The sequence below is a fragment of the Triturus cristatus genome, chromosome 8, assembly GCF_964204655.1.
Source record: "Triturus cristatus chromosome 8, aTriCri1.1, whole genome shotgun sequence".
NCBI lineage: Eukaryota > Metazoa > Chordata > Amphibia > Caudata > Salamandridae > Triturus > Triturus cristatus.
The window spans coordinates 967,668,599-967,682,137 of NC_140591.1; positions in this window are offsets into that span (position 1 = coordinate 967,668,599).

The following is a 13,539-nucleotide window of genomic DNA, read 5'->3' on the forward strand; positions in this document are numbered from 1 at the left end:
ATAATAGAACTCTGTTGGAGGAAGTGGGTTTTTCTCCTGCCATGTCTCTTGTTTGTTTACCTAGAGATTCTGTAGACACAGTGAGGGTTCAGTGCCTTTGAACTTCTGTTTGGACTCCCAGTCACGGCGCCACTCACTTTGGTCAGAGATAGTGGGATGGAAGCTCGGAGGCTGAATGTAAGGATATGGTGGATTATCTGAGTGGCCTCTGGAGGTTGATGGGTCAATACATTAATTAGACGAAAGAAAACCTTTAGGCTAGCCAAGCACTGATGAAGAATGGTACGAACATAAAGCTATGCTGATTGGATACCAGGGAAGTCAGGAGGTGCTGGTGCTAAAGCCTATTTGTCTCAGGACATTAAGGATTAGTGGTATGGGATATACAAGGTAGTTCAGAAAATCTCTGACGTTAACTATTTGATGGGCACAGGTGCCACAAGGGAACCAAGGAGCATGTTTCATGTGAACCAGCTGAAGACTTACGGTCATAGAGATTACATGGTGAATACCAAGGTTATGACAGAGGAGGTTGAGGAAGACCGTTAGCCTCTTCCTGACATGTGGAATAGTGACATGAGGAATGGCACTGTGTGAGGAGTTCAGTTAGCCCTAGGTTTATGCCTGAGCAGCAGAGAGAATGTAGCAAGGTGTTGGGATTGTTTTCTAACCTCTCTCATGGCTACTAGTATGACACATGTCTGAGTGGATGACATAAACACAGGAAATAGTCTTCCAGTGAAGGGTAGAATGCACAGAATGTCTGACCAAGTTCAGGGATGCATCAAGGCAGAAGTTGCCAAGATGATGGACCTGGGGCTCACTGAGAGATCTTGTAAGATGATCTTGTAGTCCGTGGTCTTGTCCTGTGGTGCTCATTCCAAGGAAAGGGTCTACTGACTTGTGGTTCTATGTGGACTACTGAGCACTCAATGAGATAAACAACACCACAGCCCATCCAGTCTTGAGAGTGGATGAGCTTGTGGATTGGTTAGTTGCTGCAAAGTACTGGAACACCTTTAATCTGACCATTGAACACTGGTAGATCACCTTAGCACCAAGTGTCAATAAGAATATAGCATCTTCTATACCAGAAGGGTTGTATCAGTTTAAGGTGATGCTTTTTGGGTTGATAAATGCTCCTGCCACTTTTCAGTGCCTGGTACACTATGTTGTTAGGCCGGAGGAGGAGTTCAGTGTGGCCTACCTGGGTGATGTTGCAGTGCTTAGCAATTCATGGCAGGGCCATCTCAGACACCTAGACAATGTTTTGGCTAGAATAAAAGAGATAGAACTGACCATGAAGGTGACCAAGTGGCATGGTGCAGCAGTCCTCTGTAGTGTACCTTGGGCACAAGGTGGGTATCTCAAAGATTTGCTTGTTGGATGCTAATATTGACTCTCTGATGGAGTGGGAACTGCCTCCTACCCAGACTGAAGTGTGGACTTTTCAAGTCCTCATAGGGTATTACAGGAACTTCGTGTCAAATTACTGAATTATAGTTCCCCGACTGACTGCTTTGACCTCCAGTAAGTAGGCCAGAAATGGGATCTGAACTGGGGAATGTCAAAATGCATTTGATGAACTGAAGAAGGCACTAAGCAGAGCACCTGTACTGAAAGCCCCTGACTACAGTCAACCTTTCATTCTGCAAACGGATCCCTCTGATAAGGATTTGGAGCTGTGTTATCTCAACCAGATGAAAAGGGCATAGATCATCTGGTTGCCTTTATTTATAGAAGGTTACTAACCAGGGAACATAGCTAGTTTGCTATTGAGAACGAATGCTTCACCATGGTGTATTTATGTATTGTGCAGTGGTCGCAACATCCCATTTTTGCAATAGTGATCAGTACAGAAACCAGACTTTGTTGCCTGTGTCACCGGAGTAGGATCTACCGGCCTACTTGTGTAAAATTCTGATGCTGTGTACTTAACTCACCCTGGGCCTACATTGTTTTGGTATGTAGGCTGTAGAGAGCACATGTGTTTGAGTGTGGGCTGGGATGTATGTGTGCCTGCAGAATATCACTTGTTACTTAGCATGCGTTTAGTACGCATGCCATTACAACGCGGTTGTTAGAACGACCGCGTTGTTAGTTCGCATACCTTTACTACGCAATTCGGAACAACGAATTGCAGTAGGGGGCGCTGGATGTTGGAATTGTATAATTTACTATTCCAACTCCAGTCTATGCGGACACTAGGGAAGGTGTTGGATTTTAAATCCAACACCCTCTCCCCCCTAACGCAAGTCGCTGTTTCGACTTGCGTAGTAAAGGTATACAAAGTAACAATGCGGTCCTTCTAACGTCCGCGTTGTAATGGCATGCGAAGTAAACGCTGTTTACCGTGCCTGCATGCAGTGCAATACATGGAGGCCTGCAGGCTCCATATTGGAGACCCAGGGCTTTGGCAGGGCATGTGGATGTGAAACAGCATCCCAGACAGATTTAAGGAATGCCACATTCCTGAGAGCTGGGCAGAACATACTCTGGAGGAAGGGAGATCCAGGTTCTCCTGTGCACTTCAAGAGTGCTCTTTGTTTCTAGAAAAGGTCACTAGTTAGTGGGACAGTGCAAATCTCAGGAAGGAGATGAGTCTGATAAGAAAACACTGCAGAGGCAGGGAATTATAAAGATCAGGGCTGGGGGCGTTGTAAATTTGTTGCTGGGTATACATTAGTGACACTGGCATTCAGGTGTGATTGTCGAGTTCATCCAATGGCCTGTGTTGTGGCATTATTAAGGTTGGAGTTACTATTCTGTAACCAACTTATTCCTGGGGACAGGACAGAGGAGCGGGCCCTTCAAGGAAGGCAACCCCAACTCTGAAAAGGGATTATAAAAATGTAATCTTGAGTCTACCAAATTGTCAGATAGTCATGCATCAGCATGGAGAAGCTCAGCATGACTTCTGATGTTGTGAACAGGACTGGGGACTAAAGCGCTCGCATCTGCCTGCCTGCTGAGACCAGAGGGACCTGTGAAGAGTAGGAGAGTGCTCAGAGGGGGCAAGGTTCGAATGGGGATACTGTTGAGTGAATCCCTGAATCAAAGTGTGAGATTTACTATCCCGTAGGGACCACTGAGCTTATTGGGCTGTTGCCCATGTGCTGCAAAAGTAAGTGTGCCTGAAGGCCCCCATGAAGAGTAAGCACTGTTGCCCTGTTGCATCACTGCATGAGTGAAGGTCATAACCAGAGCACTGGTTTCAGCATCAGATCCAAAGTGGCTGCTCAAAATGTGCAGTCGGAATCTAAAAAGTCTGACCACACCAACGAAGTGTCATGGATGGCCAGTCACATTGTCGCAGCAACAAGACTACCACACTTTGGCGGCATCCACTTCCGTCAGCCTTGACTCCGGAGCGCTGAATGCTAACAGGCCTTTTTTATCACTCAACACTAGCATGAGCGAGTAAGACTGATCTCTGGGCTGCAGAGCCCTTGGGTGACTTTCTCTGGCTGATAGTGTTATGGCTCTGGGACACATTGACTTCTTAAAGACACCCTGGAACTTCTGAGACATGCACTCACTTACAGGGCCTAAGCTTAATGCAGCATCCCAGAAATGGAGAGTGACCGCTGCCAATAGACAGGGAACTGGAATCAGAGCACCACTGGGTAACATTAGTGTGTCAACATTACAAAGACTGTGCTTATTGTTATTTTGTTTATGTATGCCATATTTCACTTTGAGATTCTATATAAATACAACTTTTTCTTAAACGCAAATATCTGGCCGAATGTGTTTTATTTAGCCTTGTGACTATGTTCACCTTGCACCAACCTCCGTAACCCCCTGAGAAGACTAGGATTTCTTGACATGCTCTACCACTGAGAAACAAGTGCTGAAGTGATAATACTTGGCCCAGTTGCTCAGGACCCATTGTAGACCCCATAGCATCAGACGCAAAAGGCCTCAACCACCACGGTTGGGATCCATAGCTCCTGTTGGCCCGTGGTCCTCTGAAAGGGGTTCTGATGTATTCTCAGATGTATTTCCAGTTTTTCACACCATTCCTGGCCTTGAATTTCATGTGTATGCCTCAAAGGAAAATGATGTTCTCACAGTCTTTTCCACTAAAGGACTTTTCCACATAATATTGGATAACATACCCCCTGATGTACATTAGAAAGGTATTGCAAGTCACTGAGGGGTTTTCGAACTATGTAGAGGAAACAACACTGAAGCCTGAGTTCCTTGTTAAGGTCAGGGATCTCCAAGGAACTCAACTGTAATATAATCTTAAATTATCACACCATGTATTTAATTCCTTATAACATGGTTACTCAATCATTTTTCCACAATCAACTTAAATCCTTGGGGCCCGATTCACAGAACTAACTTAAGACAAAATCCTAAACTTACTACTTATGGTATTCACAGAAGTTAGGATTTTGTCTTAAGTTTGTCTTAAGACAAACTTAAGACAGACTTAAAACAGACTTAAGACAAACTTAAGACCGACTTAAGACAGACTTAAGACTGACTTAAGAGAGACTAAAGACTGACTTAAGACAGACTTAAGTTAGGATTTTGTCTTAAGTCTGTCTTAAGTCTATCTTAAGTCTGTCTTAAGTCTGTCTTAAGTTTGTCTTAAGTTTGTCTTAAGTTTGTCTTAAGTCTGTCTTAAGTCTGTCTTAAGTCTGTCTTAAGTTTGTATTAAGCCAAACTTAAGACAAAATCCTAACTTCTGTGAATATCAAAAGTAGTAAGTTTAGGATTTTGTCTTAAGTTAGTTCTGTGAATCGGCCCCTTGGTATACAGCTTTTCCATATGAAAGCAATAGGATCGTTGCAGCTATAAAGAATAATAGGGTAGGCTATAGTGGAAATTAAACACACTAAGAAGCAGCAACTAATTTGTTGCAAAATATATTAGAATCAGTTTAATGCAACAATCTATATTGTGGAATAATACAAATGAGAAAAATGTATATATATATATATATATATTTCTTTTGCTTATCACTGTGCATTAAGGAAAAACAGATCAGAAGAATGAAAACCCGTTCTCTTTGTTTCAACTGAGCTGCATTGATGAGCCGCAACCTGTCTTTCACCATGGCTGTTTGATTTGGCAGCACGCATTATGATATCACAACTTAAATATAATGTTATTACAGATGAGCAGCTATGTAATTTTATTATAGCATGTGACTAGGGATATCACAGCTAAACTGTATTAAGGAATTACGGACGAGTAACATTGAATAACGAGGATGTTTTTTCACAAAGGGTTTCTGAGGGACATCAAATAGACAACGTGACAACGAGGGCTGCTTTTTATTGCATTTGTTGAGCTGAGGACCGCTATGGACCTTGTCCCTAGGCCAAAACTCTGGGAGTTTCTAGGGAAAATCGGGGTTCCTACTGAGTTGCTTATGCTAATACAGCAACTATACACAGGTAACTTTGCTATGGTCAGATGGGTACCAATTGGAGAGTGCATGGGTGATATTCCTATCAGAAGAGGTGCCCACCAGGGCTGCGTCCTGGCGCCCACTCTCTTCTTGCTGTTCATTGATGTTTGTATTTCATATATTCAGGATTTTGAGAATGATGCCCCTACGAGGGCTGGGCTGAAGGTGCCAGGTCTGCTATTTGCCGATGACACACTCCTTATGTACAAAACTGCACGGTGCTTAAATATCCTGTTGGGGAAGTTTAGTCTATTTTGCAAAGACCACAGCTTAGAAATGAACAGCAGCAAAATTGAATGGATGGTGTTCAGCCCCTGAAAAATACTCGAGGGAATGTGGTTTTAGATGGTGATCAACTTTTACAAGAATGATTTCTCAAGTATCCCAAACAGCAGGTTTCTGCCTTAATTTACCTTTGTGCATAGTCTAAGGGAGGACACAGCTTCAAAAGGACACTCATTTTATCTTTGCCTGGCTGGTGAGTTTAATGTTCACATCTCCAGTTTATTGGCAACTCACCCCAAATCATTTCCCTCTGTCATCAATTCACACTCTGACCCCAGTGGAAGCGACCTGCATATCCACCTCGCTTCACTAAACATGGAAAATGTGTTGACCATTGCAACCTCAAACTACAGTGAGACCCCCACATATAAAGGTAGAGAACGCCACTCCATAATAGATTATAATTTGTCACTGGTAATTTGACTAGACAGCTTCTAAATGGCATGGTAGTCGTGTTAGACCTGTCAGCCCTTTGGGTGGTCCCTCCTCATTATTTATTTTGTCCCACTTTTGCCTCAAACCCTGTTAGAATTTTTCCTTTTTGGGAACCAGCAGACTTTTTAGTGTTGATGCAGTGTCAGGGAGCCATTTTCCCTACCCCTGGAACTTCTGTCTGAGGGCCTGAGACACAAAATGGTGGCCACACATTGTCACCTGTGACATCACTGGAACCTACTAGTGCCTTCCAGAACATTCTAGAACCCTGTGACAGCGTGAGGCAGGTTTGGAATGTTGGGAAGCCAGCTCAGAGTTGGCAGTTGGAATTGGCAGTTGGCACCTGACTAGTGAAGAGAGAGGACAGAGATTCAGAAGGAGGAAGGAGTGAGGCAGCAGGGGTGGAAACCAGTGCTTGGAGTGGGGTTCAGAAACCCACCCTTGATGCTAGTCCCTACTGACCAAGCCCAGCCTAGTGCCCTGTGTGGGATAAAGACCAGAAAATCATCTTAAGGACCTGAACAGCCGGAACAGGCCTTAAAGGAGAAGAACAGCAAGTTCCCGACCTGTTTGGTGGAATCCTCCTGGAGACCCAACGTCGAGAAGCCTGGAGACCTGGAGCCCGAGGTGGAGAAGCGGCGCTGACAGAAGGCAGACGTCGTACCCGGAGCCGCTAGAGGTCGAGTGAGGGCGCCGACGAAGGTCGTGGAGAGACACCGGAGGTCAAGTAGAAGTCACCTGAGGTCGAGGTGAGGCGTCGACGGGGGAGTGAAGTCCACCCTCCGGAGTCGCCGGAAGCTGAAGTGAAGCGCGCAGGAGGTCGGGAGTGGAGATCGCACTCCGGAGTCGCCTGAGGTCGAAGTGAAGCGCGCAGGAGGTCGGGAGTGGAGATCGCACTCCGGAGTCGCCTGAGGTCGAGGCGAAGCGCGCAAGAGGTCGGGAGTGGAGGTCGCACTCCGGAGTCGCCCGGAAGCGGGGAGACCGTGACCCTGTGACGCCGGAACCCGACATCGAGCCGAGGCCGCCCAGCGTCATCGATCCGGAGCCGCCTCACGGCATCGACCCGGCGTCAGGTAAAGCGGATCGACCCGACATCGAACCGAGGCCGCCCAGCGACATCGAACCGGGACTGGCCGACGGCATCGACACGGCGTCAAGTGGAACCGATCGACTCGTCATCGAACCGGAGCCGCCCATCGACGTCGACCCGGCGCCGAGTGGAGCCGAACACCGAGAAAAGGGCAGTAAGTGGTAGAAAGGGCATCTGAGGCCCTGTGGAGCCATAAAAGACCATTCTAGGGGCTAGAGGGGTGTTAGGACCAAACTGAGACTGGTGTAGGGACCTGTGTGAGGGACTGTGTAGTTGGTGAGCCAGAACCTTAGGGTACCCTCATTTTACATCAGCTTAGGCCCCAGCCTTGACCACCCTAGGTGGGACATCCCCAGGCCACCCCAGTGACCACAAGCTGTACTTGGGCATGGTAAAATCAATCTACCTCATAAATGTGATCTGATTTGCAATTGTTTGACTGCTTATATTATTTATTGAAGGAGTGTTATTTATTGTCTGACTGTATTTATTCCTGCCTGGTATTTATTGTCTGACAGTATTTATTTGCCCTATGTATTTATCGCACCTCTATTTATTCCTTGTGTATTTATGACCTAATCCTATTTATTGCACCTGTAAAGTGTTATTATTTAATTGACCTGCTATTTCTGAAGACAATTCTTTTGTATTGTATTTGTGACATAACCCTGCAACTAAGAGAAAATTAAGATAAACACAAAGAGATTCTTTCATAAATTTTTACGGTGTAGAGTCGTTTTTGGAACGGATGAGCGCATGGTTATTGTGAGGGTGTGACGTACGCTTAACACGGTGCCTGACCCCCGACCGCTCGAGCCAAGCTACCCCTTATGCTGGAAAGGCCGGGTGACTGCTAACCCCGTTGCCCGGTTTTCTAACATAATTGGTGTTCAGTGGTGGGATAGAGCTGTGCTTGCGTCCACTCGACAATAACGGTGGGTAGTCCATAGGCCTACACCGGGAGTTTTCTCAAAGCGGACTTCCTAATTCTGAGTTTTGTTTTTTCCAAATTTACTCTGGTGGTGGGAGGAGGTATTATAAAAGGTACCCCCCTGCATAGCTTCTGTAAACACCTGTCTTCTAATCTGAGTGGGCAAAATGGAGTTTGTGTTGGACGATGTGGAAACTTACACTGTGGCCCAACTCAGAGAGTTCTGTCAGAGAGAGGGGGTGTTTTGTCCCCAAGGTGCAAAGAAGGGTGAACTCCAGACCAGCTTGAGGGCTTGGGGGGAGGCACGACGAGAAAGTAAGGCTGAGCAGGAGGACAGGGATGGAGAGCCTGACAGTGAGGGGGCTGGGTTGTACCAACCTGAGGTGGAGAACCTGTTAGCGGGGCCCAAAACTCTTTCCAGGAAGGGCAGCACTGTCTCTAGCGGGGGCTTATCTGAAGCGGAGTTAATTGACCGGAGGGAGAAAAGACAGCTCACATGGAAGTTGGCGGAGCTGGAGAAAGAAAAGGAGGAACGGAGGATGGCTCACGAGTTGAGGCTCAAGGAGATGGATCTCCAGATCCTACAAGTCGGGGCACACACTGTTCCTAATGGTGGCAGCCAAGACAGAGAAATCACCAGGGAACCCAAACCCTATCTGCCAAAAGACATAGTAGCTAGCTATAGTGCAGGGGATGATATTGCCAAGTGGCTAGCGGCCTATGAGATCTCATTAAGAGTCCATGGGGTTCCAGAGAAGTATTGGGGAGGGGGATTGTACAAATACATGCCTCCAGCTGGTAGGGATGCCTTATTGGCCCTAGAGCAGGATGAGCAGACCCACTACCCCACCATGAAAGTGGCGCTCGTAAGAAAGTTTGGACTAACACCCGAGAAATACAGACAGAAGTTCCGGGGTAGCCACAAACTGGGCACACAGAATTGGGTGGATTTCCTGGACTATGCGAAGAAGGCATTAGAGGGTTGGATTCAGGGCAGTGAGGTGAGGGACTACGAGGGGTTGTTTGATTTAATGTTGAAGGAACACCTGCTCGAAAAATGTTTCCCCGAACTGCGTCAACACCTGGTGGATAGCAAGCTGACCAATCCCCGGAAGCTTGCTGAGGAGGCGGACATTTGGGCTAGTACCCGGGTGTCCACAAGGGGGACTGGAGGGGATACTCAAAAGGTCGGACAGGGCGCCCCCCAGAAGAAAGAGGGAGGGGAAAAGAAAAAGGAGTTCTCTAAAGGCCCCCAAAATAGTTTCCCAGGGAAGGGAACAGGATTCACCCCTAGGGCTAACCCACCCAGAAACCCTAATCCTGGCCAGAGTCAGCAGCCAAGGGTTGTCCATTGCTTCGAGTGCGGTGGTATTGGACACTATAAGGGAGATGCGAAGTGCCCGAAAAGACCACCCCCTCCCATTGGAGGAAAGGCCCCCGGAGTAGTTAGTGCAGTGCTCGGGGAGGAGATGCCCTTAACTAAGGGAAGGGAGTGGGCGGGTGTCACTTTAGGGTCCCTGGTGTTGAAAATTGAAATAGCAGTATGAGTAAGCATTCACTAAAGACATGAATTCTCCTCCCAGAGCAAGTTTCTTCCTTTATGTTGACTTAAGCTAGGACTCCATTTTGTATTGTCATGCCTCCACGTGCGTAGCACGAGAAGAGTCCTACCTTCGTGTTAGTTGCTCTTGTAATCTGCCTAGTAACAGTCTATAAATAGCTCCTTTGTCCGTCTGACGCATGCCCAGACTTGACCACATCTGTTATCAGTTAGTCCTTACTTGACCATGTTTTCGCGGGCTCAAGGAGTGTGTCAACTCCGCCCACATATTGATTCTGTATTGAAAATGTCCATAAAAGGCAATATTCCTTGCTTCATATTGTATCCACCCACTTATGAGCCCCTCTGTTGTGTATAAAAGGGGACCGTGTACGCAAGTTCTTTGTGCTACTCTATGCAATACTGAAGGGTGTTGTATGGATTGTAGGACCACCCTTAAGGGTTAATAAACTTTGTCTTTGTACTTTGCAGTTTCCGTGCCAACTTCCTTATAGATTCCATTTGCAGGAGAGCGAACCCTTGTGTCCTGCTGGCCTAGCTGGGGCCTGTATTCATCAATTGGCGCCCGTCACGTGGGGCTCATCGACGACTCGGATGCTCGAAGGACTGGTCATGACGAAGGTGAGGAATTTGGCCGGGGATGTGATCACTGCCAGAGGCACTTTAGTCCTGGCATCCCGAGGTTTTCTTCCTTCCCTTCCGAGCTGACCATCTGGGTGGCGCCGGTCCTCGACTGAGACCTCTTCTGTCGGTCCTGCCGTGACAGCCGTTTGGGCGAATTTTGGAGCTTGGCAGTTGGAATCTGGACACTCTTGATTGGTAAGAACCGCTGTACGGTACTTGCTCCGAGTTTTTGAAGCCTGGTTTGGCTATTTGAGTTTGATTTGTGATGACCGGTCATATCTTGTATTGGTTATTGTGAGAATATATGCGTTGCAACACATATAGGCAGGTAATGTGGAGATATTTCTCCGGAGCTGTGTAACTTTGAACGGCACAACGTTTAAGTGCCATTTTTGATAATACTGCATATTTTGCATTATATTTGAGCATGCCTGCTTTTAGCGCACTCCGTAAGTGGTGCTGCTGCTTTGGAAACCGGTTAAACCTCGAGGAATCTGCTCCAGCTCCCCCAGAGGGGACTCCTAATAGGGATATGTATGTGAAGCATGGTCTTTCTTCCATAATGTACAGCACAGTATGGAGGAAATACACCAGAAAGGATCCTGAGTTACGATGGCCTTTGTATGGGTCGTTTGATATGCGTAAGATTGAGTATGTGGAACAGTGTATGTGTAAACGGCGTGCTCGTCAAGATATGTTTGAGTGTGTCCGGTTATGGGTGAAGGAAGTGCGTGAGCGAGAGAAACGTGAGAAAGCGCTGTTTGATAAAGAGCAACAGAAGAATGATCATGTGCGAGCACAGGAAGCGAAGCGTCGGGAGGAAAGAGAACAGACGGAGAGGCAAGAGAAAGAGCGCAGGTTGCAAGTCTCGGGTCAATATGCTGTTCGTCAACCACTTTATCCTGTCCTTAATAATCCTGACGATGATTTTTATTTATTAGATCGCTCTCCGCCCCCTTATGTTGGCGCGTCTGCCCCGAGGTCACAGGATTCTGGATCGGCTTCGGATAAGGTAGACACGCGGTCCATGTTATCGGTTGACCGAATGGGTGAGCTTCGGCAAGTTTCTTTTCGTGCACTCAAGGGCAAGTTATCCCTTGCTGAGTTGTTGAATTCTTGGGAGAAGTGGCAGGATAGAGAGAAGTTGTATTTTTTGGGCCACTTTTCTGATGAAGTGATTACTGTCTTCCGGAAATATTCCAACGTTTTTGAGCCTGATGATGTGGTATTAGATGCTAAAGCATTGCGTAATGGTGTTTTTTCTCCCTCTAAGGCGCCTGATGCGTTTCGGCGGCTGTTTGCATTACGGGACGCGGCGAGTGACCTTAAAGAGAGGGCGCGCCAAAAAGCAGAGGAGGAAAAGCAGTCGGATTCGCGTACCGGTGATGGCCACTCACCCACCTCCCACTCAGATAAGAGCGAACTAGTGCATGCTAAACCAATGCGAGAGGCGGCACCCTTGTATGTTCCTCCTAAGGGAGCGGGAACTAGTGCGGACATTACCTCCGCTGATGCTAAGGGATATTTTGTGTACAATTGGGTTTATACTCCTTGGCATAGGGCTGATGTTATGTCATTAAAAAATGCATTGCCTGATCCCCGCAAGAATCCAGCGGCTTTTTACGAAGAAGTCGAGGGGGCCTTGAATTCTTGCACTATGACCTTAGCAGATATAGATCTGTTCTTTGGGCTTATTTTACCACCGGATATGTGGCGATCCGTGCGGAAGGTGGACGATGTTGCCGCTTTTAAGGCTCGGTGGTCTGAGCTTGAGGATGAGGATAGGGAGAGGAAGCCCGCGCAGAAACCACCTCAGATTATCTTAGATCTCCCTGCTGCTATTCTGACTAAGTTGAAAACAATCATTCCCCCTAAAAAGATTGACTGGAACATGTTAGCCTCGTGTAAGCAGAAAGTCGATGAATCAGTTGCAGATTTCTTTACGCGCTTTGAGGAGACGTTTCATGATTTTAGTGGTCAGTCACTTACGGATGATACGGGTCGACACCTCTTTGCTGATAAATATGTGGTGAATTTATTACCGGCAATAGCAGCCCGCCTAAAAGCGAGTGAAAGTTCTTGGTCCACCGCGTCCCCGACAGCCCTCCTGACTATAGCTCAGTATTATGAGCGTCAGGAGCAAGAAGCGAAGGGGCAGGAGGAGAAGAAATCGAAAGATTTAAAAACGAAGGTGATGTTAGCGCAAGTGTATGGTCCGCCCCGTCGGGGTGTCAATAGAGGAAGGGGAGGATTTTATGGTCCTCCCTCGGGCCGATCTGATTTGAATAGGAATCAATGTACGTATTGTAAACAATCGGGACACTGGGCCAGAGATTGCCCGGCGTTGTATGCTTCGCGTCAGGGACATAATCAGGGTGGCCCGAGAGGTAGAGGGGGTTCCTCGAATTTTAGAGGGAATTCTAATGATCACGCTCGTTTTGACCCTGCCGGGCAGCAACGAGATAGACCTAATGTCTTTGATCGACAAAACCAGTATCGAGTGTCAGGGACTGACCGCTCTGGGTACCATGATTCACAGCATGCATAGGAATGCGTTGGATGGGGGTTAGAATCAGTTGAGGTGCCGGTTGATCAGAAGGGTCCTTATGTATCAGCGGAGGTTTTGGGTTCTACTGATCAGTTCCTAGTAGATACAGGAGCGACTCGTAGTGCGCTGTCTAAACAATTGGTTCCGAGGGCTCCCCCATCTGGCTTAATGGTTACATCGGTAGGGTTTGACGGTACACTCTCCCGAAGCCCTCTTTCTCGACCCCTCACATTTCAGGTTGATTCTTTTTCTGCACCCTGTCCGTTTTTGCTTGCCCCGAACACGCCGGACAACATTATGGGTCTTGATATGCTAAAGCACTTCAGAGCTACGATCCGCTGCTCCCCTGCTGGAGTGCGGGTGATATTAAATGATAATTACCCTCGGTCTGAATGGATGTGTGTGGTTGCAGAGGATGCTGTGTTAGCGACCCTCCCTCGTACTTTGTGGGCCACTTCGGATACCGATGTGGGACAGATGGTGATTCCGCCTGTTCACATTAGTGTCCAGGAAGGGGCGGTGTTACCACGCCTTCCGCAGTATCGTATTTCCCAGGAGGGGGAGGAGGCTCTTATACAGATTGTGCAGGATTTGATTAAGGTGGGAGTAGTGGAGGAAGTTCCCTACAACGTCTGTA